The sequence below is a fragment of the Corvus moneduloides genome, chromosome 6, assembly GCF_009650955.1.
Source record: "Corvus moneduloides isolate bCorMon1 chromosome 6, bCorMon1.pri, whole genome shotgun sequence".
In the NCBI taxonomy this organism is placed as follows: domain Eukaryota; kingdom Metazoa; phylum Chordata; class Aves; order Passeriformes; family Corvidae; genus Corvus; species Corvus moneduloides.
In genome coordinates this window covers 31,673,281-31,680,301 of record NC_045481.1, presented here as the reverse complement: position 1 = coordinate 31,680,301, position 7,021 = coordinate 31,673,281, and positions in this window count along the sequence as shown.

Here is a 7,021-nt window from a genome sequence, read left to right as displayed (position 1 = left end):
TGTATGTAATAATACTGCATGGAAAAAGCAATGATAACAATCACATGAAGGAGTTAATATGAAGGCATTTAGTTAATCCTGTGGTCTGAGGTAAATGGCAGACAATCATGTAAACCTAATTAACATCATAAAACAAAGACAAACAGCATTAGCCCATCAGTTCTTGGCTAATCTCTTATTTTCTTCAGAATATCATGAATTGCATGAAAAGGTTAGGGCTTACATACTCAATTAAACCTAATTCCGTAAATGATTTGTCATGCTTTAGCCAAAATTGACCCAGACTTTCAATCTACGCTCCTGCAAGCCGATCTTACACAGGCGGACCTCTGGAAACAAGCTTTGCCTAATGGCATTTCCTCCATGTTATTCTGGTACCTGAGCACAGAGAGAGGGATTAGTGAGAAAACAGAGAAACCACACAACCATTGCAATAATTATGATACCAAATTTCAGTGCAGACAGTTAAGTGAAAGGAACCTTGCTGAAGCATCAGCACCTGGGAATGAGTACGTTTTCTTTGGATTTTATTTTTGGTTGGGGGAAGAATTTGTGACATTTCCTTTGGGGCTTTATAAAGCAAATATCCATAATGTATCATTACATTTAATTTCTGGTCATTCTCTTGTTTCCTTCTGCTGGTCATTAATCCTGGAGGATTCTACATCACTCGTAGATAGTCTTTCCATGAATATAGTATTGTGGCTGAACATCATGAGATGTACTTTGGATGTCACAAAGGTCATTTCTTTATACCTTTTTACACAAATTTGGACAGAATATCAGAGGATAGACAATAGGAAACTTTTTTAAAAACTATTTATTTTTCACAAATTAACTTAGAATTGAGTAAATGGGAATCTCAGATGGATTTTTGAAAAGTGAGTATTTTTTTATCTGCCTGAGCTACCTGAGAGAAACTAAATTTCAGCTCACAGATGAGAAGGATTATCAGATTAAAATATCCATGATAAACTAGCATGTTTTTCCTAGGGAAAAGGGTAATAGATTTTTTTTTGGTTTTTTTTTCCCTGTTTATGTAGTACATATATGTTGCTTGAGAATAAACAGTTCAGTTATTTCATTATATGTCAACTGTTAAAGGGTAAAAGTGCTAAAATCAGGTGCCAGCCCTGAATCCTTGTCCCTCTTCAGTCCTGACCTGGCAGCTGACCATCCCCAGGGAGAGTCAGTGGGGATTTTCCTGTATATACTGGGAGTGACAGGGAAGACACATAGAAGAGCAATTGTCTATCTGCTGGAAATCTCTGTTACGTTGTTCTGCTCAATTTTACCTACGTATCTCCATCTCTGAAAGGAAGAGGAGGAAAAAAAATCTACTGGAATAGAGAACAGCTTTTCTACTTTAAACTCAGAATTTGTGCAAAATATTGGGTGCTTTGTCCATGATTCATGAAATTCAATGGACATTAGCTATAAACTTGAGAATTTTTTGTTTTGCAGAGATGTCACTATGATAGACTTTGAAGAACCTTTCTATTCAATTTGTATTGTCATACTTTGTTAACTGTATTGCCCTCTTCCTGTTGCCCTTCTTGTTTTATTTTTTCTCCTAATGACAAAGCAGTCTAATTAGATTTTTTAAAAAAATTACCCAAATATTAGTCTTTATTGAGAACTAATAGAGTAAAGAACTCCCTGTTAAGAAATAAAACAAATTAAGAGGGATACGTGCATGTAAGTAAAGAGGTGTCATGGAATGAGAGGAAAAGGGCAGCACCTTTAAATTAAGAAAGGAAAATGATGTAATAATGATTAAACCACAAAACAGAACTCCAACACAGTGAATAAGCAATGAAAATAAGGTAATAAAAAGGAGTACTGAACTAGCTCATGAGACATGTTATTACAGTGAACATTATGCTAGGGACTGTTTATTTTGCTTGGCATTATGGCCACCTTCAAGGTTGCTATGACAAATGTGTGAGCGTTTAACGGAAAATGAACATTTTTTTTTTAGCTAAGAAGGCATCCACCAGCTCTCTGCCTACTCAATTTCCTAAATTATGTGCCACATAAATTTAACTTCATTGGCACTAAACAAATGTTAACGTTAACCACTTATGGGTTAAAGCAATTTTTGAAATATTCAGTATGTTTCTCTGTTGAAATTCCTCAATCCATGAATTGTAATCCATGCAGTTTTGCTTGAAGAAAGCATTCACTCAAAATGTAAGGCACAATAACAGCACCTAAATAAGAATTTCTACTAGCTAAAGGGCTGATCCAGATTAAAAATGAATATATTCAGCTTCTACTGGATTTAAGGGAAATTAAAGTTTTTTTCATAACTGGCCTTTCAATGACTTTTTTTTCCATGGCACTGAAAGAGTCTTATTCATGTGTGACTAAGTGACACTAAAATTTATGCCAGGTTCTTACAGCAGAGGGAGTAAGGGAGGAAAAGCACAACAGGGTTTCTCCGTGCGATTTACAAAAACATTATCAATGTTGTTCATTCATTGAGCAGTGTCAAACTCAGAGGCCTGTTACCAGCTGGAATAGATGTACTGGACCAAAGAGGGAAAGGGGAATTGGGACAACCACAGTCTGAAAGTGAGGTAAAAGTAGAGCACAAAAAGGTCATTGGAACCCAGTGCACAGGAGGGTCACGCATTGACAGGGCTGTTCTCCAGGTTGTAATCCAACTTCTAAAGATTAAACTGGGTGTTTGGGATGTTTGGAGGCATAGGAAGCAGGTAAGGAGTTCCCACCTGGCCTGTCAGGATGTGTAAAGGGAGTGGTAGAAAGCTAGATTAACCTTGCAGAATTTGAAGCTGTGCAGGTAGTGCTTATTAATGTAATTAAATAATGAAAATACTAAATGGTGAGTGAGGTCACAGTGGAAGCTCTGAGATAAGAAGCAAAGATGGTGTAGAAAGACTATAAGATCAGGAAGCCCAACTAATCACATCTCAACATTTCAAAAGGAATGGATCGATTTCCTCTCCTGGGACCTCAAGCTGAAGGTACATTGCCCTCTAACCTGACAACAAAAGACATTATGTGTGGTATTATTGATGGAAACCTTGTTATATGCTTTTTCTTTCCTGAAACATTGTTTAGGCATCCCTTTGTTTGCTAGTTCTTTCTGTGTTTTTAGGGGATGATTGGAAGAAAACCGTCATGGTTTTTACATCTTAACACAAGATTTGCAATTTCATCATTGAGGTGAGTGATGATGAGATGAGATGTAACTCCGTCACTGCCAGACTAACAAAAATCATGAGGAGGCTCCAAGTCACAGCACAGGAACCTGTAAGACTACAAGTGATACTGATCATGTTCTTGCCTGATGTTTGCTGTTGAAGATTCAGACTTGGGACAGATCTCCAAAAGAGCTGTCCATGACATTGTCAAAGGATCTCTAGAGTAGCATGCATATAGATGAGGCACCTCTGCAAATGTTCCCAAAGCTGATGCTCTTCTCTTCTAAAGCTACAGGCAGCAAGTAGCATAAAAGCCTAAACTTGCTGCTCAGGGAACACTGTATGTAAGCAAACAAGTGACTGAGAACTAGAGAGAAAAAAAACCACAAACCAACCCAAAACACTTTTCTAGAATGTACTTGGTGGTGGGAGAGAAGCAGAATCTCCTGGCTGTGGAGATTTTGCTTGAGACACCACAATTTGTTTACCTGGTTATGCAGATTTTGCTTAAGGTACCACAATTTGCTTCAACATCAGGGTGGGTATATTTGCCATTCCTTGGGACATGCTGTGGTTCACTAAGCTCTCCTCAGCTGAAAAGAAACTTTTCATGCCATGCCTCTGCAGAGTGCTGCATGCGATATTTGTGTTGTTAGAAGAGCTGGAATGGAGACTGTGTTTGAGTTAAACAGATGAGCAGAACTAATGCAGGGGTTGAGCAAGGCTGAATACCAAGCTGCTAAGGTAACACCAGCTCAGCTTTCTCATTTTGATCAGTTAATGGCTTGAAAAAATTGAAGTGAACTTATACAGCTGATGTGTAGCATCAGCCCTCAATAACTCATCTGGAACTATTCCACCTGAAGAAGACTCTCAATAAACCACAGTAAGATATTGTTTACATGTTATCTAGTTGACTGATTAACTGCTGCTTGCTCACTGACATACATACTGGATGAACATAAGTCTTCAGCAAGCCTAAGTTTTTGGAAGAAATCACGACTGTGCACTCAGAAATCCTTTGCATTCACCACATTGTATATGAGTCCAGTTAATATTTTAAGCAATTTTACATCCTGAGTTGCTGAGATCTATGATCACTATAAATTCCTATATTCAAATATGGACTTGGAGGATGCTACCAAAAAAAACCCTGTTTGGGAAAGATCTTTGCTTCAGTCCTGATTTGACATCACAAATTACTGTCAGCTGTGACTTAATAGTCAGTATCATAAGCAGACAAAGGTAAGACACTAAGTTTCCAGGTATTATGCTGATCTACATGATGTCATGCCAGGCTTTTGACTAACTCTGCATAACATAGCTATATCTATAGATATATGAATAACATAGCTAGACTACGTCCACTGACACTAAGCACCACTTGTTGATACTTACCTCTTTACTAGCTTTCTCTGCTTTTGTAAGAAATCAAGATAAGAGTGAACTGACAATCTTTTGAGATCTTCTTTAAAACTCTTGCTGTAGATGTGTTATTGACACATTACTTATTGTCCAAAAAAGAAACCAAAGAACTCACTGAAAATTCTGTTAGCATGTAGCTACCAGCCACATTTCAGAAGTTGTTTAAAGTCTGGTAAGTGACTATCCAAGCTTATCAGCAGCTGGTGAGATTACTGCAAGTACAGTTGATCTTCAATGTCAGAGATACAGTTAAGCACTAACTGCACCATGTAGTGGAAGTAGGGAAGAAAAGGATCATTGCAAGATGACTGCAGCTGATGAGGTGCCATCCAATCATCCATGTAAATATGCAATCTGAAATTCCTCTTGGGCTGCATCACAGATGTCAAAGTTCCACCAAGTCCTGGCAGTGTGTTCACCAAATGCTCTGACAGCCAAGACTTTCATCTCAAGTGATGTTGTGTTAGTATGTCAGTTGCTGTGTTTTTGCAGACATGAATCATTAATGATGTCAGCCTTTCCTAAATGACCTTTGCAACACGTGGGAGCAGTTCCATTTAAATGTTCTTACGTCCAGTTACCACACACAGAGTTTTAAACTGGGCATGCTTGAAGATCCTTTCTGCAGTACAATCATTGATTACACAAGGTGAGATTTTTCACACATGCAAAATTTGTAGAAGGCAAACAATCCCAGAAGCGGTTCACACACACAGCAGGACCTAGTTTGTCCATTTACAAACCTGTATCACGTTGATGTCTTGCAAAGGACAGGTCTTTAGCCAACAACCTGATAAGGAAGCCTACATTTTTTAAAGGTCATTTGTGTATAAATGATAGTAATGCAACCCATCACTGATTTAGTACATGCTACTTATGAATCAAAGAGCAAGCCCGGGTGGTGTTCTGTCCAGGTCTACAAAAAGACTCCACTGTGTTACCTTATGATTGCCTGCTTCGTGAAGGGGAAGGCTTCTATATCTTCCTCCAAAGATTAAAAGTAGGTTTTCAAGTGCAGGTGGTTAGGAAAAGTGAAAAATACACAAATCAAGGGAGCAAGGACTTGAAATAAGCTGTTGCCCAGTGCAGGCAGCTTTGCACTCAAGATGTAACTGAAGCCTGTCCCCAGGGGTATGATTAAAGGTAACTTCTATCTCATTTTTCAGCAGATATGTAGCCAACTGGAAATACCTGCACTGGGCAAAGCACATTGTAAAGGTTAGTTTGGAAGAAACTATTATGTGTTATCTAGAAATATAAAAGTCAATTGGTTGAGCATTTTCTAAATAATTCTAAGTAATAACAACTGTCCTAACACACTGTTACAATACAGATCTGCTAATGTTCTCACCCTACTTTTCCCTCTAAATGTAAATGTTTATGTTAAAGAAAATCAGAGGGAATGGAGATAACTGCTGCAGCGAAGGAGTTTAAGTAGACACATCTGGGCCGCACATTCAGGGTGTGAAGTCAAAGTGAGTCTTACAGCTCCAGCGCCTTACAATCCTAACTCTGGTGCCAAAGGTATTTTACTGCAAGATTGAGGAGCGATAGCATGGAAAAGTACAACCAGCATAACCACTCCCGCCCTCCCTTAGCTTACTTTCCACCTTATGGGAGGAGTAGGGGTTTTTTTGGTTGATCTTGGGGCAAAATCTTACTACCTTCCTTACACTACTGTAAAGCCTCACAGCAGCATTTATCAAGAAGTGGTATCTACAATTAATAAATCTTGAAGGAAAATACTATCAGTGGTCAGAACTGCCACCACATTCGTAAATGTGAGCCAGTTCAGAGGTGTCAGGCTGAACAAATGAGGACTGAGGGGAAGGCAAAGATGTGACTGGTCTAAAGGGAGGAGAAACTTTAGGCAATAATTGAGCATTTTTTTGAGAAATGGATTAATGGAGAGAAAAGCTATAGAGAGCATGGAGTCATCAAGGATAGTGCAGGAAGGACTTGAGTCACAATCAGCATGTTATTGAGTAAGCTGATGAGCCAGACTTACCACTTCACTGCTGGCTGGAGGTAAACGAGCAGGAATCTGTTGGCAGCAAGACACCCAACAAGCAAACGGTGTAGTTCAGGTACTTTTGAATTTTCCAGAAACACAAAAAGGGCCAAAGTTGTTAGAAAATTTCATTTTTCTAAACTTCATAGGAGATGAACAGGACTAAGAAATGTGATCTGGCAATTATATAGTTAAAATCTATTCTAGTAACCACTTAAGACAAATGTCATTCTAAAAATGGGATGAATATTTGTGTGCAGTAACATTACTTCAATTTTTTAGTAGTGGCATGAAGGGGAATGACTCAGTCTTCTCAAGTCCCCACCCATCCTTTGGCTCTGGCTAATAAGAACATTTAAAATTTTGTAGTAGGTACAGGGTCCCAGAACCACTGACTAGTTGCCAGCTCTGCCTG